The sequence below is a fragment of the Drosophila biarmipes genome, chromosome 3L, assembly GCF_025231255.1.
Source record: "Drosophila biarmipes strain raj3 chromosome 3L, RU_DBia_V1.1, whole genome shotgun sequence".
Taxonomy (NCBI): domain Eukaryota; kingdom Metazoa; phylum Arthropoda; class Insecta; order Diptera; family Drosophilidae; genus Drosophila; species Drosophila biarmipes.
Genome location: NC_066613.1, coordinates 9,642,591 through 9,666,608, shown reverse-complemented (window position 1 = coordinate 9,666,608; position 24,018 = coordinate 9,642,591). Strand labels below are relative to the sequence as shown.

General features: G+C 40.9%; 2 long non-coding RNA genes across 2 annotated transcripts; both read right to left on the bottom strand.

Annotated features, from left to right (window-relative positions):
- Positions 1-13,164: 13,164 nt before the first annotated feature.
- On the bottom strand, positions 13,165-14,722 carry LOC127010800 (uncharacterized). The gene is made up of 3 exons (XR_007763598.1): positions 14,591-14,722; positions 14,305-14,529; positions 13,165-14,240 (listed from the first exon to the last, which is right to left on the bottom strand). It is a non-coding gene; the product is annotated as an uncharacterized LOC127010800 (long non-coding RNA).
- A 3,717-nt stretch (positions 14,723-18,439) lies between these two features.
- Positions 18,440-23,780, bottom strand: LOC127010799 (uncharacterized). The gene is made up of 4 exons (XR_007763597.1): positions 23,313-23,780; positions 21,621-21,769; positions 20,431-21,543; positions 18,440-18,548 (listed from the first exon to the last, which is right to left on the bottom strand). It is a non-coding gene; the product is annotated as an uncharacterized LOC127010799 (long non-coding RNA).
- Between the last annotated feature and the right edge of the window lie 238 nt (positions 23,781-24,018).

Here is a 24,018-nt window from a genome sequence, read left to right as displayed (position 1 = left end):
ATCAAGATATCCCAGCACTTGACATCATAAAAATGGGGCGAAGGGTTTGAGCTAAACTAAAAAACTCGGATTACGTTTGACAAAGTGAAGTTAAAGAATGCTCCTCAATTTTAATAAATTAGTAATGTTAACACATAAAAAGGTTTTTTGAATAACTAATTTTAATCAGTAGTAAATTATCCTGTAGTAGTAGATTAATCTTTAATAGCGTACAGTTTGGAAACGATCTGCCGAACAACATAAACACGAAAACACATCCCACCAAAGTATGAGAAGCGCGGAGGGGGGCGTCAAATTTGGCCATTAACTATCGCAGCAGGCCAATAAATACGCGAAAAGCATTCAATAATTTAAGCGCAAATGCATAAAAATCAAATTGAATGCTCATAAATAAAATAATTTCACTTTTAGCTGTGCCACGACTAACACAGCGGCGAACTGCAAAACAAAAAATACGACATTAACCGGCTCTAAGCGCCATCAATTTGTTACACCAACGAGAGGGGAAAACCGGGGCTCCACGAGGTTGGTACGACCCAATTTCTGTGTGCAGACCGCAACTGAATTCACTTTCTTTGCATTCGAGCTGGAGTTTCTCTCGCCAGAGTTCACTCAACTCCGGCTCCCTTCCCTCTAACAATAATTTAAATGTCCAAATATCAAATAATTGACATTCGCTTCCATTTCCCCCACAGAAAACACTTTCCACAGCGGGCAAACACACAAAAACGCTTCGCTGACCCAGAAACGGCGGCGAGAAAACCCGTTTCGGCCAGAAGAAATGCAACAAAAACACAAGTTAACTTTAAAAATAAATGGAGTACACTTTCGCTTATGAAAACGAAAGTCAACGGACTTTGCCACAAAACAGCGGCAGCAGTGAAATGAAGGAGAAATTTGTCAGCCCTGAGCGGCGGCTGAAATCGCGAGCATTTGAGCGCCCCTGAAAAACGCACTGAGCACGCGACTTTTTGCAACTGACCCCATTTCCATATGGCAAACATTGAAAACGAAATAAAAAATTGCGAGCCAGCCGGCCATAAATATTTTGGAGGTTTCCCACATAAAATCTGCCATGTTTAGTCGCTGTTTATGTAAAAATCGAAGCGAGCGAAAACGCCACTGAAATCGAGACCGAAACTGTAAATGATTTTTGCTTTGTTAACCTTAAATCAAGGCGAAAACTATTTCAGTTAACTGCAAAGCAATTTGTGAATTAGTTGCGGCGACATTTGTTTTTGCGCGGGTCGGGAGGGGGCTGAAAGTACTCGGTAGTCATTGACAGAAGTTCAGGGTAACCTCACACAAAAATAATATTTATGGTTTCTTAACTTAAAGAAAACGTAAAATTGTTTGGGAATAAAAATAAAAAAAACTTTTTAAGGTGACATATTTTAGGAAAGGTATAATACACTTTTGTAACGTATGTTGATCCAGGAACCTCTCTTCAAATTACATTTTTAAGAAATCTATCCCTTTTGCCTGCCTCCTCAAGTTAAAAAGAAGTTATTTTTAATATTTGTGGTTTATTTGCGATCCAAAATATTTAAATAACAGTAAAAAGTATAAAATCCTTATATACTCTTTTAAAAATTATTTCAATTTTTTAAAATGGGTTTAACTGGTTGGTAAAGTTTTTTTCTGTGCACTCATCCTCGGCTCACTTTGCCGTCCTCCAGTTGACTTCGGGCCTTATGCCGTCTTTTGGCCGCTTAATGAAAAACAATTATAATTATTTGGCTTTTTAATTCACAGCCTCACGTGAGGCTATTTCGGGGAGTCAATAACCTGCGCTTGAGGCCCTAAAAGTTTCTCTTGGCTCCGCATTCGAAATGCCGAGCATTTGGCAGCTGCGTCTGCGCCTGCGCAACGGCAGCCAGCGAAAGTGAAACTCTCCGGGGTTTTTGAACTTGGCGCAGAATGAGAGGCCCTCGAGGCGCAAGTAGCCCCGGCGCGTAACTGGAGCGGAACCAAAATTTTACTTTCTTTTCACATGCTGCACTCGAAAGGCTGCATACAAAAGTATCTGTCGGATCTGCAGCGGTGGGAAGGAAGTCAATGAACGCTGGAAACGAAAGCGCCGTCTGGTAACCCAATTGGGGAGACAACTTTTGGTTTCAGTTTCGGTTTCTTTAATTCCTGCGTACGTGTATTTCCCTTAGTTTCGCTGATTTGGCAGCGATTTTTTATGCGCCCGGCGTGCCTTGCCACTGAAATCAAGCACAGAAAAATGCCAAAAAAGGTCAGAGACAATTAGCAAGTGTCGTTCGAGGCGGGCAAACACCCACTCCTCCGCCGCCCCACTCCCCGAGCCAAGTCGGCGCCGTTGGCCATGTCCCATGAGCCAAGCTCAATGCTCAGCGAGCGCGACAAACCAACAACTGCGATCTCGTGTGTGTGTGCTTGAATAACCTCATAATTGCCGCCGAGGGTCTTTGCAATGAATTATGCGAATTAACCTCAAATACGCGCGTACAGAAGCGTTTGCTGTTCACGAACGCGAAACAATCTGTTGGCCTGCCTTTTCGGCAAGTTCAGCCCAGAGGTCTCGGCTGATCCGGCCCAGCATATTAAGATTGGGGAAGTAGAAGGTTTACTAGGGTCCTAATGATACTTTTCTTAGAGATCTCAGTTCAAAAAGCTAAAAATGCATTTTCTTATAGTTCTTGAGGATCTCGATTGAAGGATTTATCCTGTGACAGTATGGTTTATATTTTACTTTTTAGTGTTTTCTATTTTATCGGTATTTATCACATATTTTTGTATAAGTCGTGAAATACCGTTTTCTTAAAATGTTCCCATAACTTTTATTCAATTACTTTTATTCAGCAATAGTTCTTTCTCAATGACTTTTAATTTCAAAGTCAATGAAAAAGTAATTTTTCAATATTACAAATATTTACGAACTAAAGACATATGAAGCTCTTCTTTGGCACTTGAAGTTGAAAACTTATGATTGAAATTTGCACATGTGTTCATGGATTTCTGAACTTAATGACACCGCGAATTCTCCAGCCTTCATAATAGTATAAAACCAACATCAAAAGAAATGGAAAAATGTTAAATAGAATACAAATTAAATGTAAAAGAAAATGGTAATGTGTTTTAGAAATTTAAAACAGAGTAAAATAAACATCCTCAAAATATCAAAAAAAAAATTGATGGTCGTTTATTATTATTAAATAAAAGTCAAATAAATATTAATACATAACTTATTAGAACTGACTTTACAGTATCATATGATAATTATTATTATTTTTTTAATTTCACCATGTAAACCGCATTACAATTTCTGTATGGCGTTTGTAAATTAACATTTAGTACACCCAACTGAACCAATTCTCGCCATGTTTACAGCCCTATAAATCCAATCAACATGTTCATGTTCATTTTCTTAATTTCGTGTTCAAGTTTCGGATGGTTGGCTCTCTCAAATCATATTGCCAGTTCAACGACCCTGCTCTACCGATCTGCTATTACAAATTTAGCTGCTTTTAGTGACCAGGCCGTCCAATCGACGTCCATTACAAAGTCAAAGTGAAACACAGATGTGTACACAATGTGTATGGTACATCAGCTGGGAGTGATGGGCACATAAAGAGCTGGACGGCACTCGTGCCGCGCATTAAGTGGCTGCGCATGCGCGACAGGCAATCAGAGCAGGCAGGGGATAGCGCTGGAGAAAGAGAAGGAGATGGAAGAGCCGCCGTTTGAAATGAAACTGAAAGCAAAAGCGAAAGTGTATTTCTTTCTTTCTTTCTTCTATTATTTTTGCCTTTTTTCGCCTTACTTGCCGGCCACAATTCTTCAAATTTCTTTCGTTTTGTCAACGGTTTTCACTTTTAACCATATTGAATGCCTTTTTTCAGTCAGAGCGGAGAAGTCCGATCATTATTAATGACAATTTGTTAGACAACAATTGATGAAAGCCAAGACATCTCAATAATGAGAGTGAAATTTTCATTTCGAGTGATTTGGGTTGACCTCGTTTCGCCGGCTCCCAAAGTTCAAAGGTTTAACGGCGGGCGAAGAAACTCTCGTTTCCAACTCGATTTCGGAGTTTGAAGCCATGGAAAGTGGTGCAGAATTCTCGAATAAAAAGGGAGAGGGCGAAGAAAAGAAAAGTTTCTTTTCAGCCGACTCTTGGCTTTGCCATTAATTGAGTTAATTATGCCAGAAGTGCTTGGTGTTACTCGGGGAGTTATTTATTTTCGTTTCGCCTTTGTTTCCATTTTTGTGAGCGGAGTAAGCAGACCAAGAATTTGTAATTCGCCTGGTAAAAGCGTGATTTCATTTCTCCCTTCCCGGGTTAATTAGTGGCCTGTGGACTGGGGTTGACAAGGAACCGAGTTCGAAATGCTCATTCTGAGATATATTTTCAAGAAATACCAGAGAGGTTCATGAGTTTTTAGGCCAAAGCAAAAATTCTTTAATGATTTTTGTTTCTATTCAAAATGTGTTTTTCTTTAAATGAATTTTATTGAAAATATTTTGCTAACTTTAAATAACTTTAAAATAAATTTCGTTGAAAACATTTTAAAGCACTTTATACATTTTTAAGACTTCAGGTAAAAGCATCTTTTTATTGGAAAACAATTAAAAAATTATTTTTAAATATATGTATTTTTATACTACATTGTAAAAAGAATAATAGATTAAAATAAAGCAAGCAACCAAAATTCACTTGAAATGTTAATGTGGAAAATATTTACTGTAACTTTTTTTTAGTATGTTGGAAAGTAAGAGGCACTCTATATAACTTTCTCTAATCGTTCTTATTTTTAAGAATATTTTAATATATTTTTAACTCATAAAAATACCGGTTTTTTCTACCAATATTAAATTGTTTTGAAATAAACCGATCTATAAAGGATTTTATATTTTACCAAATAAAATCAATTTATTTAAGGGATGTTTACATTAATTTGGCGTTTGTCAATGTCTTTTCACATTCATGCGTATAATGATTGGTCCACTTCGGCATGAGTTACTTGCGCATAATACCCCCCACCATCCCTCCTTTCAATAGCTATGCAAAAGATTGCACCTTGTGGATCGCAGTGACTTTCACTCGCTGCTGACCCAGAAACTGCAGTGACACGTTGTTTAACTTGGCCAGCAACCAGCCAGGCGGCCAAGACGCCAATAAAAAAGCATTTATGCAAGCGCATAAAAACTGCAACTGCTGTTGACCTAAAAGGACGGCCATAAAAACCGAAAATACGATACGGAAATGAAGATGTCTCGACATCCTGTTCTTCGCTCGTCGCCCCAGAGATCCCCTATCCCAGATCGCCGACCTGCATTATCCCATGGCAGCCGGCAACTTTCTTAATGACCCTCGCGGTCATCGATGAGCGGCAGTAAAAGTTCACTGGCTCCGACATTCGGGCAGACAATAAAAACGTTTAAAACGACATTTAGTCGCAAGATCGAGTTCTGGCAGCTGTCGTGTCGAGCAATAATCCCCTGCCGATTAACAATCCAATCAGCTGTCGAATACAATTTTCCGCGCTTTCATTTTCCCTGCCAGCCGCACTCCCCAAAATAGAAAATAACCGAAAAGCAAATCTTTGCATCTCTCCATTAAAAGCAATTTAATGTTTGCTACAATAAGCACGAACCGAATAAACGAAACCGAACTCGACAAGAAATTGAGACACAGCCAACGAAAGTTCAACACTTTCTTTTCCTTTCTTTGGGGCGGAGCGAAGGGGGCTTGTCAAACAGTGGCAAGTTCAAACTCTCGTTTTGGGTAGGTGGCTGCCAGCAATTACCTGTACCGAAAAGAGCAACAAATCAGAAAACTATAGCAGGCCGATCCCACCTCTAAGCGCAGTGGGGGAACTTGGAAAAGTATGGGAGCCGATGAAAAAGCACTTTCATTTATAACTTCTTGGTTACTAACTTTAAGATAGTGGTTAAAGTACGATTCAAAGATACACAACATTATCTTCGAGATTAAAATTGATTCGGAAACAAAAATGAGTATTGGATCATTTTTAAAATTAACAGAATGTTTCTAGTTTATAATTTGAAATAAATAAGCACTACAATATAAAATATTAGTTGTTCAAAAAGTCATTGAAATAAAAATGTTATCTTTGCAGACACCATTACATATAGCTAAAGTAAATGTTCTCTTTAGAAATATACTATATATTAAGTATAATCGTGGACTTCGCTGGGTAAAGGGTATCGCGGGAAAAAGACATTTAAATGGCGATCTCCAAAAAGAAAGTGAAAAATGTTGCAACAACGGCAACCGCTCTGTGCGACACATACCCTGTGAAGGCGAAAGGGAGAGGGAAGTCTTTGGCAGACAGGGACGGACATAGGCACGTAAAAGAAAGTGAGGTTGAGTACGGATTGCAGGGCCCGGCGAGGTGTCATTGCTCCGCATTGAGTTCACCGGGGTTTGTTGAACTGCCCCCTGGACATATGCCACATATACCGAATTTGAATGATTTTCACCGACAGCAGTGATCGGCAAAAAGTGAGAGTTGGGCCTCGCTGGCGGAGCGAGAGATTTGAATGCCTATTGGGGTCACCCAGTCACCAGCGTTCGGAGTTGGGCCCGACTTCGTGTTTCCAGACTAATGAAGATCTTTATCGAGCGCCGATCATGATGTATAATTTTTCTATGAAACACTCTTCACAGTTTCTTGGCATTCGTGTTGCTTCTGTTACCGCTTGTTTTCTGTTTGGACCATGACGCATTTTCGGGCTAAAAACTTTCTTCGGAGCTCTTGGCTCCGAAAGAGGTCAGTGAACGGCCGGCGGAGAAAACCTTAAAACCAGGGTGAAAAGGGCAGGGGCTGATATCGGGTAACAAGCCAATTGAGACCACAAAAGCGGCAACAGATGCAAGAAATTTCAAGGGGCAGGAGTTACGGCTCAATTCGGGATTAGACTAAAAGTTTCGAGACGAAAAAGTATCTGGTTACTTTTTTAACAGGCGGTCAGCTCTAAGAAGGAACAGAGGGTTTACTCTCACAAAGGTTAATGACCTTTGAGAAGGTTTCAAAAATGTAAGATTTTGATAAAAGTTCTGTTCTATTCCCTAAAATGTTGTAGGCTAAATAATAAAAGTTTGTTTAAACGTGTTTTTCTTACAGTTTAATTCATGAAATGGGTTCTAAAAAAAAGTTCAGATATTTAGTTATGATAAAAGCTAACTTCCTTTCATTTTAATTTCATTTTAAAATGTTATACAAAATGGAACTACAATTTCTCGTCATTCATAAGTTGTGAGTTTTCGGTTTTACCTGTTTCACTTTCAGCGGAATTTAATATTTCTCGAGCTCGGAAAAGATACTCCCTTGGACACCCATCTTCATTTGCCTGCTTATCTAGCCTGATCGCCTGGCCAGTTCTAACGAAACTGAAACTGACCCCCATTTAGTTTATTCCCGACGAATCGCTTCCACATTTCTCACGCTGCCCATGGGCCAATGGACTGACCAAGTGTTAGCTCGTAATATTCCCGGGAAGTGGGAGCCACACAGCGAGCGCATGACAAGAACCCGGCGAAAATGTTTACTTCACAATTTCCTTGTCTCTTTGAGCTACTCCACTTCGCTGTTTTTTCTTGGTTGTATCAAGCAAAGTCTGCTTTTATTTTGTCATAATAAAGTTTTATGTAATTCGCGCTCAGATTGCCTGGGCCGATTTTTCAAGGTTTCAGCAATTATCCAAAATGTGGCAGCGGCAACGGGACTGGTTTCCTGCAACTTCGCTTTATGGTCTCGAGGTGTACAATGCGGTTGGGGAGTCGGGGAAGACTTCAAGTAAATAAACACAAGCTAGCGATAAAAAATAATAGAAAATTCTACCAGAAATGTATTTTGAACACTTACCCTTCTATGAAGGGCTTAGCCTTTTATAATTCCTACTCATATTGAAATTTATCTAATTTATTTTAAATATCTGTGAACTATTTCCACTCGTTTACCATTAATTTAGAAAAAAGATTGTTGTGGACATATACTAATACATCTTTTGAAAACAGTTCTGAACGCCAAAGTATATGTATCTTTTCGAAAAAATTATATATATCTTTTTTTAAATACTAAATCGGATTTTTTGGTACAATAGTTTTCAATCTTATTCTAATAGCTGAACAATAAATAATAAATAAAGTTGATAGTTCGTATTATTTTTAAAAAAATCACGTACATATGTTTTCTATTATTTTTTGCAATACAATTGTGAATTGGGCTTTACAGACTTATAAACTTATGTTTTGACATACTATTTTTCCAAGGATATAAGATATATTTTAAATTTTAAGCTAAGTCTAGGATACCCCCAGAAAGAGTAAAAAATGTGTCAGCCTTAGGTTCAGCTATGTTATTGTATCGAGTCCACTGCACGTCTTCAATGCATGACGCCGTTTCAAGTTCAGCGAAAAGTAGCTGACACAGCGTAATACCCAGGGGCCATACAAAACGGTGGAAAATGGGGGCAGTCGAAGGGGGGAGCCGCGAGGGAAAATTCTAGGTGGGGGCAGAGCAATGACCGTTGACCGACGGCCAATGTCCGCCCAAGTGGCGACTGAGACAATTGCTGCGCTAATGATGACGCACCCAGAACTGCTAAATATGCGAGCGCTGCTCACGGGTCAGGCAAATGACCCAAAACTATTCGAAGGGGATGGAGAACAATTGAGGCGCAATTAGCAGTGGGGAGGGGCAACCGGAGGGCTGGTGCCATGTGGTCATTGATGGCGCGGTCTCCACCATCGAACTCAGCGCTTTCTGTAAACATTCAGCAATACTTTGTTTCGATTTCCATTTGTGATTCTATTTCCATTGGCTCTCCCTGACCTTTGGGCTAGAATCGCCCGCTAATGGGCTGTACGATTTTAGTTTTGACATTGAAATTTCACTGCCACGGGCCCCACCTCTGCGCATTTTATTGCTATATGTGGTCAGGAAAATTCTTTGTCTTTGTCAGAATAATGTAAAATATTTCCGTTGCTTGGTGAGCAAACTACGAAGTGTGCCTCGTTCTGGTAAATATATATCAGCATTAAGGAAACCATATATGATTTATAGTTCTTCCGTCAAGAATGAACTGAAATTAATGAACACTGACATTTAATGACACAGAGGATATAGCTAAGGATTAAACGTCAATAATAATTAGAGTAAAATAATCAAAATTCTTGATTTTAGGAAACCAAACCAAGTTTATTTACATTTTGAAAATCTAAGTTCAGTAAAATTAGCGTATATTCGTGATTCATTGATTCTTTCACTGCCGCATGGTCATCACAATTCTGAACTTACTGACCCACCACATGTTATTAACCTGTCAAGCCAAAGGTCAAAGCCTCACCAAATGAAATCCAAAAGGTATTCCAAGAACTCTGCTCAACAATTTGCATGAATACATGTGTACAATATATTAACACAGAACTCACATAGAGAGCTCCAACTTCAGCCAGAGATAATTTTAATGGAAATGGACTTGAGTGGCGGGGTTTCGAGAGCTCTGTCCAATATGTAAACGCTAATTCATCAATTTAATGGCAGGGGAATGGGGACTGGATTGGGACAAACAGCACGCCACAAAGTAATCATCAGTGGACAAGTAAAGTGAAATAGGGAGTGGAAAATGGAAAAGCAGGGAGAGCCGATGGAGGGAAGCCAGGACATGTAGGGAAGGCAACGACCCGGCAGTCGTTGACCCAGCAGGACGTCCCATCCGCCAGGCAGAAACGAGAGATTTATGACCGCAGCGCAAGTTGAATGAACTCGGGGAAGCAGGAAAACAGGAAAAACAGGAGGCGGGTGGAGCTGACTTCTTTGTAGGAGTAGATTACATAATGCTTCCGTCAGGACAATGTGGCGCCCGCACAAGCACGGCGAAATTGGGCAAGTCGAGGGGAGCCAGAAGCAGGACCGGAAGTTAACCTTGAAGTTGAGCGGGCGGTGAAAGCCACCACCACCACCCCGGAAAAGATGGGGCAACAACAACTGCGCAGCATCCGAAAATCTGAACCCAGACCCATTCCCTTTCCACTGCCAGAGCTCCTCGGCTTCCATGCCCCACCACCAGGATGCGGAAACGCCAAGCCAGGACACGTGTTGGAAGGAGGAAGCTGGAAAATGGGGTGACTTCGGTGGCGAGGCAGTGGCAAGGAACCCGAATCCGAATCCTCTCAAGTGCGCCAGAAGTTCAGGGCAAACACTTGACATTGAATCGATAATAAGTTCAAATTTCCAAAAATAATACTTGCCAAATGCGGACGAACTTTTCACCCGTGCGGGAGTGGAAAAGCGGGAAAAGCTAATGCCGCACCGCAGTGTCTTATGTAAATGTTTGCCTTGCTGCTTTCGGCAGCGATTCCTTCTCGGCGCAGTGTTATCCAACTGAAGAGTCAACACAGGATGGCAGATTTATGGCTTAGAACCCAGCTACTCTTGTCCAACAAATTGCTTCTGTTAACTTGACATTGATTAACGCTAAGAATAATGTTTACTGAACTGGGAACAATAAGCTAACATGCTTAATAATTAAAAAGAGAATTTTGTACTACTTAATAATCAATCAATAATCAATCCTTCTTTGCAACCCCTAGTAAACCCAATGAAAGCTCTTACCTGCCCGATAATATCAAAAGAGCTAGCAACTATTCCCAACTAGTTCTAGGCGGACAAAACCCCTAAAATTCAGCCAACTTACCAAGGTTATGCGTGGTCAAGGTTGCGCTTTTGCTTCGCGTGACAAGAAGTTTGTGGTTCGGCTTTCGTAATAATTAGAAACTTCCAGCAGGGCAGTAAACAAGTTGACAAGTGCAAATAAACCGAGCTGGTGGAAAGATACCAGAAGGGGAGGTGGGCTTGGGGCCTATAAATAGCCCGACTCTGACCTGTTCCCTGTCCGGAAGTTTTCCTTTGTCCGGGGTCCGGTTTGCCACCACTTCCGCCCTTTAGCTTCCAGTCACGGACTGGCTCAACAAATTTTCCAGCTTTTCCGCAAGTTCATTCACAAAACAGGGCACCACAGAGCCATAAATTGGCTTGTAGGCTCGTGTAAAAAAACAAATTCTGGCTAATTTCTGTTAGAATTTCCAATAAAGCTTTATTTTTTGATTTAACATATTTTTTTGGTGTCTAAAAGTGTGCTCTACTTTTTTTTAATAAGGGGTCTCTCAGATATTTCTAAAAATCGCCTACGATCATGGCTAACCCCCGATAAGTAGGCTGTAGCTCTGGGGGCTTCCATTCCCAGGCAAGTTGGCCCCAGCAAATTATTTCGAAAGCAAATTGAATTTGCGTGTGCCCGGTTGGGAGAGAGGGGCCGGGGTTAATGACGAACTTGGGAAATGCGCAACAGAAAACGGAGCTTTTCCAGCCCCCACCCACACCAGGCGTCCTCGGAAAATGGCAACAAACCTGCCGCTGGCCTTCGCAGAGTACAAAAGAGAGCCGGGTACCCCGCAGAAAGAGCGAGGTGGCGAGGTAAAAGTTCAAAAGCGTGCAATGCCAAGGCAAAAGCTGCCCAATGCCAGCGAAGTACAGTCAACCCAAGCGAAGCTTTCCCAAAGCCACTCCCCTTAAGGGAGAGCTCTCTCTCTTCGGCAGCTTTCCTGGGGTGTTTTCACCCCCTCATCGCTCGGCGAGGTAAAAATTTCCACTCACATTACACTACGCTCAAGGACTTCTCGGCGCAAGGTTAGCGTAAAAGCTTGGGAAGAGATGAGGCACGTCAGAAAGCTTCTGCCTTGGCAACGGTGAAGTTCAAGGTTAAAAGCCGGCTGTCTCTCTCTCGCCTTGCCTTTGACATTGCCAATGCCACCACCCACCCACTCACAACCACACTCTCACCCCCACCCACTCCTCGCAGCCCGGTGTCTTTGCATACTTTGCGGCGCGTGGGGATGCTTATTGTTGAGGCAGCTGGACCTTTCTTACGCACCTGCTGCCGGCCTGACATTCGACCTTGTGCCGCAGCCCATCCCTGTCCCACCCACACGCCCCCCGGCCGTTGATTACATTGCGGCGCGTGACTTTGATTTGATTTTTAAATGATTCTTTTAGCAGCTCGACTCTCTTGCGCCGCATCTCGGCCAGGTTTGGCATCGTTAAAGGTCAACAAAAGGACGACGCTCGGGCTGCTTTTTATGACCGCCCGCGGAGAGGGAGGGCAGATCAATCTGGTGTGGAAAATGCCAACAAAGTTATATGCCTCTAATGCAATTAAGCCACGTGTCGTCGTCAAAGTTTGTTTTATTAACTTGTCTTCTTGGAAGTAAGTGCCGAAGATGCGTGGGAAGGTCAAACGTGGGTAGTGGGCGAATTACAGGACTCTCTTCACTTTATTGACCTGAAGCCGGTGCAAGTTGAAAAGTTGTTGAAACGCGGGGCCTCAAAATTACCACGATTAAAATGATATATTGGGTTAGAAACGGAACAAGGTTGTTTGTAATAACACCAACGCAATATCATATCACATTACAATAGCAATTTTTTATGCATTACCTATGCGATTACTACTTGTTTAAATAGATTTAATCGGTTCTTACATTTATTATATATGTCTATAAACCGTTTAATTATAGAGATTTCCCACTTTTCCTGTTTATGTACAGGAAACCCCTAGAACCATTAATTAAGCATACGCCACCAGGCCATTTGTCATGCCATCACGCCTAACTCCTCTGAGACAACTCGAACCATTTGTTCAAGAGTTTCCCCGAAATGCCGTTGGGTTTCAATTAAAATCAAATAAATTGCCCAAGTTGGCCTAGTGACGTTGATAACCGCAGTTTTGTGGCTGGAGGTGGTAGGTGGGCAGGGAAAATGTTAAAAATAGTTCGAAGCCGGCCGCGGTGACCATGAGAAAGTTTTCCCAAAACGACCGGCCGGCTTAGAATTCCATTAGAAAAAGGGGGTGGGGATGATGTAAGAGGTGATGGACAGGCTGCGAAAGGTGGGTGGGGTGGATGCACAGTGACTTGGGGCCTGGGGACGCCAATAACCACACGGCCTGTCCGCAGTGCTTCCAATTTGGATTTTAAAAAGCCAAATCAATTTGATTACGTTAAAAAATATATTATTGAACCTTTTGAATATTTTTAAATATCTCTCAAACAATCTTATATTTTTTTAACAATTTATTAATTTTGATCAGTGTAGATTCGGAAATTGGGTTCATGCTCTTTTTTTCCATTACGTGACCTTACTCATTACCTTACTTATTGTTTTAGATCAGTAAAATCCAAAATCTATGATAACAAATTTTTTATAATCATTTTTAATAGAAAAAAATGGAATGGAATATTAACCATTTTCAATATATTTACTTAGTGTAGGTGAAGTTAAATAAGCTCCTGTTTTATGAAAGGCCGCAGCTGTCCTTAAAATAACTGCTCCACCATATCATTTTTTGTTGGAACTAGCAAACTTATGATTATTAATATGTGTATGCTCATAAACGTATGTACTTTAAAACCCTAAAACCGAGTAAAGAGGTGTGAAACCCTTTAATAAAACCTTCAGTGCTGATTGTAGGAAGACAATTCAAAGTATTCACACTTTTCGGTATTAGTAGAAGAAGCGTTTTAGCTATTTTCCGTGGGCTTCAGATGCCACAACCGCTCCCAACGTCGGTGGCCATGGCCGTGACCGTGCGGTACGTCAATGCAGCGAGGTGTACGGCAAGGTCACCGCTCGCCGAGTGGGTGGCGCGGGGAGGTCGTGGTGCAATAGTCCTTGCACTTGAACTTGCGCACGCGGCCGTTGCATGTGCCCCACTCGACACAGGGGGAGGCACTGCCGGCCAGGCACTGCCGGGTGGGTTTTTTGACCTTCAGCCGGCGAGCTTTTCCATCGAGCTTATTTTTAGTAACGGGTTCAGTTGGATGAAACCCCGGAAAGAGACGGGGCGATGCGCTGCATTGAAAGGTCATTCGTTGGCTCTGGATGTTCAAGGCCGTTGCTGCAGCCAGCAATCGTCGCAATCGTTGCCCCCACAACGGTAATTGCCCACCCCAGCCGGCCGCCGCGGCCCAGGGGTGGTGGATGGGGGTTGGGCGTTGACATTGACGCAAATTGCCGAGGGTCAAGTGCAGTCGAGCGCTGACTGCGTAATAAGAATGAATCAAATTAGTTAAGCGCCACTTCTGGGGAACCACTTGGGCGGCTGGGAGGAATGCCACCGCCCCTTGGGTCGAGTGGAGGGTTCTGCTGGGTGTGTTGGTGGGTTCTGTATTCGGTGTCTAAGAAATTCTGGAATAAAATATATTCAGTAGGGTAGAGTATGAAAACAAAAAATTAAATATAAAAGCTTTACCTTAAAAAGTATTGTTAAACTTAATAAAATACAACAAAATAATTCATTTATTTGGCGTGTTTAACTCACATTGAGGATAACAAAAGTACAATGAATCCAAAAAAAACATTACCATTTTCGTAACTTCTTTATAAGATTTTAATTTCCAACAGCTCTTCGCAGAAAATTCCCAAAAAGACTTCTATCTTGGGCAAAAATATTTCACCATTTACAAAATTCATGAAGCTGACAAAATATTTCAATGAGAATTTGGCGTCGCATTCATTTTATCTGCCAAGCTGCTTACGTCTTTGAATATTCATTTTGAAAAGTAATATTACAATTTCTTTGAATAACGTTGCCTTTTCTTCAAGTCTCCACAAAAAGTAGGATAGGGGCGTGAGTCACTGAACCAACCCCTGGAAAAACCTCCACAATCTGGTTGTCCTAGGCAGCAAAGCTTCTTAAAAACCTTCGTAGACCGCGTATGAATAAGTGGAGTGAGCAAAGTTTGCGCATATGTGGAAGCTTAATCATCGAGTTCAAATTAATCAGGGGCAAACAAAAAAGACACGAGGAACCATTGTGATGCACGTATATAAATGAGTTCTTTGTGCCGCATATATGCACGGGCATGCATTTAATATCAAATGATATGCAGAGCACAATTAAAAATGTTGACGCTCGTGTCGGGTCATAGACCGATGGAAAGACCATCGAGATTCCGATCGTTTCGGGCATTGTACTCTGCGAGGCGTGGGGCGGGACCGGGATCTCCAGAGGAAGCTGGCACTCGCGATCACGACGGAACAAAGTACTTACTCGCCCTAATTAAGCGGTCAGCGAGCGGTTCAAGGGTGCGGTTCTCGACATCCCCGGGGATCTCCAGCTCTGAGGTTAATGGTGGTGGACAAAGGGTATTCGAGATGCGATCGTGTTAGACCTCTGTAACTTATTTTAGATCTAGCATTTATAAATATTAAATATAAGGAATTTTTTTAGAATACCATGTCTCCAAATAAGCTTTATGAAAGGACATAATGATTATACAGTAGGGATACTCCAATAAAAGCTGTTAATCTCAATCAAAGCTATGGTATAAGAATGATTTTTCATAAAGAGATTCAAAAAATAATTGATTTTATTAGTTTATGTGAATACATAAATGGAAATGATGAGGCCAAGACCTGCTCGCATCCCTGATAATGCATTAAATCGCTGGATCCCTCGCTGAATTCAAGGCAATATACAATACCAGTCCCGGGACCAAAGCAAATTTCAAGTGCAGCGGCGACTCAGAATAAAGGGAATCTGGGAAGAAAATACGGGGACTGCAGTGCCAACGTCAGCGACAAAGTTCAGGGTCTGCCAGCTGCTCCTCGCCTCTAATTTCCCAAGATCTTTCTTTTGTCTGAGGCTGCTTTGGATGTTCTGCTTTTGGGGCTGCTGCAGAGGAAGCGGCTAATAAGTGCAGCGAAAAGACAAAAGAATGCCGGAAATTCGTTGGCGACTCAATCAACTTGTCCTTGAAGACCCGAAGTGCGTCGGGTACGTGTGGTCAGATGTCTATCTTTGTATCTTGTGGCTACATCTTCTTGTAATCTTACATGGGTTCTTGCAAATGAAAATTCGAGGGAAGACGATTTAATGAAGCTAAGCTTTTAAATTATTATTCAATAAGGTATAAGAATATAAGGATTATTAGAATTAACACTAAAATTTAACTAAAATACTTTAAGAGCATCGTATTGTTTATTTGAATTCTCTTGTTTTTTTCATGGTAGCATTTCACAGCGAGAAACACCCAGGAATCTCAGCGGTGAGACATGAGTCACTTGCCCTTGGCACGAATCGGCGAGGATATCACATAGCCACATCTTGCCGAATCCTCCTCTTTGGTACTCCGCATTTGGAATCCTCCGGGGGGTATTTTTTCGGGGCGTGATTTACGACGGCTTACGATGAGTTATGAAAACAGCCCAGCACTCAACAGTTCAGCATGTTGCGTTTGGGTTGAGTTCGTTGCGAATGCACATCACGTCTTCCGAGGGATGGGAACAATTCGGGCAATTACAGGGACAGACAGCTGGGATCTGGGATCGTGGATCCCTTGCTCCCCGCTCCCATCCTCTGTCCCATGCAGATTTCAGCCTGTCGACTCAATCCGGAGTTGTAGGCAGGCATTGAACCCGTTCCCCATCCGCCATAAATAGAATCTATTTTCTTTGTGCCCCAGAGGCTAATTCATCTCGGCTTGGTCCATTGATTCCCCGCGGAGCTGGAGCTCCCTTTGTTTATTATTGGTTGGCCCGCGTATTTCTGTTTACTGCACATTTTTGTTTTGCCACTTCATCGGCCCCTTATCGGCCACTTGGCGGTAATAATATAATAATAATAAACACGGTTAGCCCTCGGCTGCCGGTCGGAGTTGTCAACTCTTGTTTACGGCGGCCGAGTGTAATGAACGCCATCGGTTTGTTGATCTCGGCCGATCGAATGGGATCTGCCTCCCTGCAAACCGCAGGCTGAGATGGCACTTTCTGGACCGAGGACAGGACGACCAGCGGATCGCACAGGAAATGGGCTGAAATCGGATCCACTGTTCTTTATTGAAAAAGATATTTGGTTACTGTTTGGCAGGAAACTAAGTTAATGGGCGGTTTGTTAACAAAAATATCCAGGGGGAAATTATATATAGGTAAGGGGGATATAATTAAACAGTAAACTATTTTTCCGCCCAGGAAATGTTACATTTCCAAAGCCCAAAAGTAATATATTGCCAAGAAGGGGTACGAAAATATAAATATAAAGTCATTGTATTAATATTTTTGTTTAATTATTTAAAAATTTACCAAACAACATTAAATAGGTTCCTTAAGTAATAATAGGATTATAATTTATTTATATTACTTACAAAATTTCCAAAATAACTTGGGAAAGTAAACTGAAACTTCAATAAAAGGCTTATATACATAAGTTATACAAAAGGTTTCAGATTCGGAAGACGGGAAGAACCTTGAGTATCAACCTTTCAATAGAAATATCACTATATTACGCATCACAAGTTGAAATTTTATTTATTACAGTTCAGAAATAGATTATTGCCAAATGATCATGTAAAAAAAGCTGGAAATTCCATATTTATTATTATTTTTTAAAGCCTATAAAACTATTTTTTCTTAGAGTGTAATATTTAGAAAAACGATTTTGAGAATTAACGAAAAGATTTATTTTTCTCTGGAGTTCTTACCATTGTTTCGCGGCCCATGTGCAGCACGATCATTTCGAAAAATGGAAACGTCTCCCAAACACCGACACATAAACCTACCTAGTCCAGTGATCCGATCCAGACTTGGGTCAGGGTCACCACTTAAGGCAGTTAAAGCCGCACAATGAAGAGCGCTGCGGAATTGGGTCAAGTTTGGCGGGTCCACGAGTTCGGCAGAAGAAGCAAACTGCCACAAACAGCTACAACAAGAGCAACCACAGTACGTGCAGCAACAACTTCGCCAACAACCAACAACCAACCACCAAGAGCAACGGGCAACGGCAAACAACGGCGCACCGAAAATTGAAGTCAAGGTGTCGTCGAAGGTTTTTCCGCACTGCGAGGGCTCCGCGGGTATTTAGAGCGTCAATATTTGGATCTGGGCGTTGCTAAACAGCCGCAGCACTTTCGGCTTCACTCCGACTGACCTTAGGTCCGTCCCTCGGTCGCTGTGTCCATCCGTCTATCTGGTATCTATCTGCGATGGCTTTCGGCGCCTCGGCGATCCGACGGATTTGGGTTGGGCGCTTGAACTTGAGCGAGGCGAGACCAGCTGAGAAGGCTGGCCGAAATTGGAAAATCGAGCTGAGAAGTTTTGAGAGTCGCCCGCACAAGCGAATCACGGCCGACCCCCGGATCCATTCCATTCCGATCCGAGTCCATCCGAACCGATCGGATCGGAACCAGTTTTCCTTCGCATATCTCAATGACTCGCCTTTGGATCGGCGATTCATTCATATGGATGCGCACCGTACACCGTTATGCCGCCACTTCCGATCTCGAGTCGCTTATTTGCTTATCAGCGCGATTTACGATTCCTATTCCGATTCCGATCTCAGCTTCATTTTTCCTCGGCCCCCAATGACAAGTGACAGCCTTAGAATCAGATGTGGGGCCAGCCCATCGGTCGCGACCAACTTCCTGGACGAATCCACCAATTAATCACAACTGAGGCGTCGAGCATTATTTATTAACCGCCGAAAAACGTCAACCTAATCTGAAAATAGCGCTAAGTGATTTAGTGTCAGTGATTCGACTTTGGCAAATTTGTTGAAGATAATATTTAAATAATTATAAGCCATTAGGGAAAGGAAGAAATATTGTTTTGTATAATATGCCGCTAATAAAAAGTATATTAAATAAACGCATTCCTTTGTTTGTTTTGTTACTGCATTTACATCTACGGATTTAAAAATAATAAGATTTCGAATCAAAATCACAATTTAAATGCGTGCAAAAAACGGTAATATTTTGATTATATATATTTGTATGATGAAATAATAAACAAAAATTTAATCAGCTCAGCTTGCCCCGAATCACGGATGTTCAAATATAATTGTTTATTAATAATTAAACAAAACAAATGCACTTCAAAAATAGAATACATTTATTAACCTAAAATCAAATTAATCTTACTGTGACTCCTTTAGAAAACGTAATATACTAATTTTTATCAGTTTGTAGTACTAAGGAAATATTGGAATACTTTCTGCTCTTGGGCGGTGCTCATTAATTCTCAAGGAAAAATGATTTGAAAGCAAATCGTATAGAACATAATAACATCCCAGAGCAAATCTTGAAAATCGGCAGGCAAGTGGCCATCAAAGAGCAGCCAATTATAATTATTACCCGAGTCTGAGCCAGTTTTTTACTCAGAAGCTTTTTGCAGGTTCGCCAATTTATCGACGTTCTGTCTGGCACGGCAACCGTCGCTCTCACAGATACGCACACACACAGATACGCAAACGGCCGTCTCTCAAAAAAAGTAGAAAAACGTAACCTTGATCTTGGCAATGTGATAACCTAACCTTGAACAGCGTATTTGATTTTTGTGTTTTCTGCCTTTGCTTTGTTTGCTTTTTGTTGAGTTTTTTTTTTTGCCTTTTCTTTTGTATACATTTAAATGGCTTTTACTGTGTCTCGCTGCTGGACGTTATTTTAGAATTTGCTCCTTACTCGGCGCTGTCTGCACTTTCAATTAAGCCCCCAGCGGACTGCCGCCCACCCCCAGCAGCGCCCACTTCCCTTGGCGCCAAGAAAGATCTGCGATTGCGATCAACGATAGCAGACGACCGCTGGTCAAGCGTTTCGGCTTCCGCTTTGCAACGGCTTTGGAAAATAAATAAAACAGAGCCGAAACAGAGACAAAAACTACTCAACGCCACCAAGTTCAGCTCATTAATTAAAAGCACGAGCGAGCCCCCAGCGTTGATTATTCAGATCTTTTATTTTATGAGTCGATGTGATTGGAACCGACCGCGTGTCCCCCTCTCTTTCAGATATTGTATCTATCTCTACCGGTCGCACGTTGGCACCGTGATAAATGGGCTTAAATGCAGAACAGCCACGGCCTAGTCTTCGGGTTCTTCGATATTTTGGTATCTGATCTGGAAAATGTCAAGTTCGCGACTCAAAATATGTGAGCAATACCCGTGAGTCGTGACTTTATAGGGGTGTACCAAATCTACTGATGATTCTCTATTATGGGATAGAAATTCGTAAAATTAGAAATTTTTTTAAGTAAAGGGAATATTGCATATTAAAACTGTGTTTTAAGATGTCAAGTGTTTAATCCATCTCCAGTCTGTACTATTATGCTAGCTTAGGGTTTTCTAGCAAAGTTCAGGTAATATTTCGCAAAAAAAAGGTTCCAGACAAATAAAAATCAATTCAGCTCTTTTTTGATTAGCTCTTATTTTTAATTATTAAAGAAAAAAAATATTTTAAAAGTGCTAAAAAATATTATTTCTGGTTATTAAAAATTGTTTTATTTTCAAACAACTTCTAGACCAATGGGAAGCAATATCTTTTTAAATAATACAATACAATTTATTAATTATATTTTATTATAAATAACAGTAATTATTTAGGAAACTTACAGAGTAATGCGTTAATTTCCACTTGAATGCACAAAATTGTGCATTGCTTTTCTCGTATCTTAAAAGAGTTTAAGCTTTCTTGTTAACTTTCTAATCAGTATACTTCTTTTTGAACGTTAGTATCTGTAACTCGGAGTATTACTTTTTCATCCCCAAGCGATTCCCACACTGCTTTCTTTCGGCTTCCGTCCCAATTATCGCCCGTTTCGACGTTCTGTCAGTCTGGCCCACAATCAGTTTGATTTAATTTCGCATCGCTTATTCATTGTACTACACTCGCTTACTGACTTTCCGATTGTCATGGGGCGTCCTTGACCTTGGCCATAAACCTGAATTCGAGCCTCATGTGTTCCCTGTCTGCTTCTTTCTCTTCAAAGCTGCTTTCGAGGCGGCTCCGAGGGCGAGTTTCTGTTTGTGGGACTGCTGTTTGCCAAATTATCGCTTAATATGCAGTGTGGCATTTGTTGATTTTAATTTTGTTAATTAGATAAATAGAAGCGAGCTGCTGGCACCGGGACGGGGGACTTTCCATGCCGACCTTCACCCCGCCGCCTGGGCTGTTGTTATTTGCAAATATTTTGCCAAATAAATCAGTTTGTCCATAAAATTCTAAGTAAATATGGTGCGGGGCAAAGCAAACGACACACGGAGTAATTCAGCAAAGTGAAAATAAAATTGGAAAACAAAAATAAAGGCAGAGCCGAATCCAAAGTTCGAGTACTTTTGGTAGACAACAATGTATTCCGAATTCCAAGCCAATGCATGATTCCGATTTCAATGCACTTTCCGTTGTTGTTGCCGTTTTTTATATTTATATATATTTTATTTTGTATTTTATAAGGTACCGAGTTACTCCAGACAATAACAAAACAAAGCGGGGCGTCCTTGAATGCGCGACAGGCCGCTAAACTCGAAAACGCTGGCGGCGACGCAAATAACTCACAATGCACAGGGACATCGCCCAGAAAAAGAGATGGAAACAGCGGAGCGAGAGAGACGGGTATATGCCCGCAGACATCGCCCAGAGAGAGACGGAAGCAGCGGAGCGAAAGAGACGGGTGTATGCGTGAAGAGCGAGAGCGGCGGATCTGACGTAGCTTTCGTCTGATTCAGCTGGAATGCAAAAAGAGACTTATTAATATGCAATTCAATTCCATTAATTAAAGTACATATAACGCCGATATATTTACCATCCGTAGGAAATCTTTTTTGCTGTACCCATTTTTATCGACAATGCCTGCGAATGCAATGCAAATCGCGGCCGTGTAACCCTTGAATTTGAACCGATTGTAAAGTGCCCGAGTCATAAGCATACCCATCACGCCCTTTAGCAGTGGAACTGGTGAATATTAGTAATATTAAATATTTTATTTACCAAATACCAATAAATTTAAGGTATGAGATATTTTCAGCAAATTGGTTTTGAAATTACATAAATAACAGTGATAAAACTAATTTGCCATAGATATTTTAATTTCTTCGTAACTAGATTAATTTGATGTAAACACTGTTTTTCAACTGATAAGGGAAATATAAATATTTTTCAAAAGATGTTATGTTTGTGTATATATGTATACATATCAAAATAAATATTGTTTATAAATAATAAAAGCTACTTAACAATAATACGACCAATACGACCAGCTACTGGATATACTCCTATAATTTCCCACAAGAGGTACGCTAGAGTCGTCTCCCTGTACTTGTTGCACATTGCTTTCGTTCCATTTCATATAATTTTATTTACATATTTTGCTCGTCACGAGAAAAATTAGCTTTCGGCTGAGTTCAAGGATTTTTCGCCCCTTGTCCGGTAGAAAACTTTTCAATAGCGACTGCTTCAATTAATCGATTATAGATCCAATATATACGCAGGTACAATCTCCGTTCTATATGCTCCAAAGTGCACGTTTTGTTGTTTTCAAGTCGAAATAATTTGATTTGCGGTTCGGTAGACCCTCTCACAAGCACCGACACGTGTGCACCTCAAATTGATTAATTCAATAAATAGTTTCCAATTCAAAAAGTACTGTGATGAACGACTTTTGGCGCGCGCCAAATCGAACATGGAGAAAAGAACAAGTGGCCGAGAAACAGGAATGAAGCGAGGCGGTCAAAAAGCCATAAAAACAAAATAGCTCGGCTACAGTATTAATAAGCAATAATTGCCCAAGGTCGACTCGAGAATTCTGCCTTAGAACAACGGCGAAAAAACAAGCTTCGGGGAACACAGTCCTACTAGCAGGTGGATGTATAGGTACATCCATATATTATGACTCGAAATGAGCTTGCAGTTCTGCAAGTGTGAAATTCACAAAAGGAATAACATCAGCGAAAATCCCATTAAAAGTTAATGGGAAATTGTGCTTAGGTAATTTGCCAAGTTTGTGCTGGAATGGGGTTTACAGGGCTGAAATGCGTAATCCGTTGTGACAAAGCCGCAGATAGAAAATTTAAGATACGGAGAAAGAAGGAGGATACGAAGACTTGTAAAATTCTTTTTTGAATAGTTTGAAGATACGGAATAAAACCAATTTCATGCTTAACAAACTATAGTATTTATTAGTATTTTAGGATTACTAATTTATCATTTTAAAAATGTTATTTTTAATTCTTTGATCACTTTAACTGAAATGAACTGATTAGTTTTAATATTTTTTATGATAAGATATAGTACATGCAAAATTATATATTTAATGTAATTACATAGTTTTAATGATGTTATTTTGTTAGATATTTTCGTTTTGTTCTATTATTAGTTATTATTGTTATATTTACTTTTTTATATAATATGCTAAACTATAAACTATATTTCGATTTTAAAGTATTTATTTGTTGTATATGAAGTAGGTTATGTAAATTTTAATTTTTGAAGTACTTACTTGGTATAAATACTTTAATATTTTTAGATATTTCGGGTTGTGAGTGACAGTACGAGTATTATCTCTTTCTTCCCCCTTTGTGCTTGGCTCATCATTCGTGATGTCACACGATGCCTAAATATTTGCCTGCAGTCAGCATTTCTGCCCAATTGCGCATTGGGTTCGTGGTATTCCTATTTTGAACAGTCCCATCCCGAGAACAAAAACTATTTTCGAAAATGGTTTTGTCACTCAGATCTCTACAATGTTGCTACCCGTTCGGCGACTGTGGTTCTGGGCAGTGGATGTCCGAATGTCCGAGTACGATCAAATTCTGCTCTGCCTTTTTACTTTGGTTTTTGCTTTGGCAGTTGTTATTTGATCGCAACCAGAAACGAGTAGCCGCTGCGGAGTGGGCGGGGTGTGGCGGCGGTTCGGGGGGAGGCTGCCCAAGGTCAGCGCGTCTCTGTGCTGCTCGCGCTGAATAATTAAGTGCGAAATAAATTAATTTCGGTAGAACTTTTTAGCATGCGTTGTGTGGCATTTTAGTCAACAGCCAGCCCAGCACACACAGAAATATGAAAACTTATCGAGCAGTTTAACCATCTCGAATGGCAAACAAGAAACTATAGCTCCTAATAGACGGGCAAGGTCAAATCTAAGCATGACTCAAGGCCGAATGTGCGTGGGCCGGCCGACAGTCGGATGAATAGGCTGAAAAGTTGAG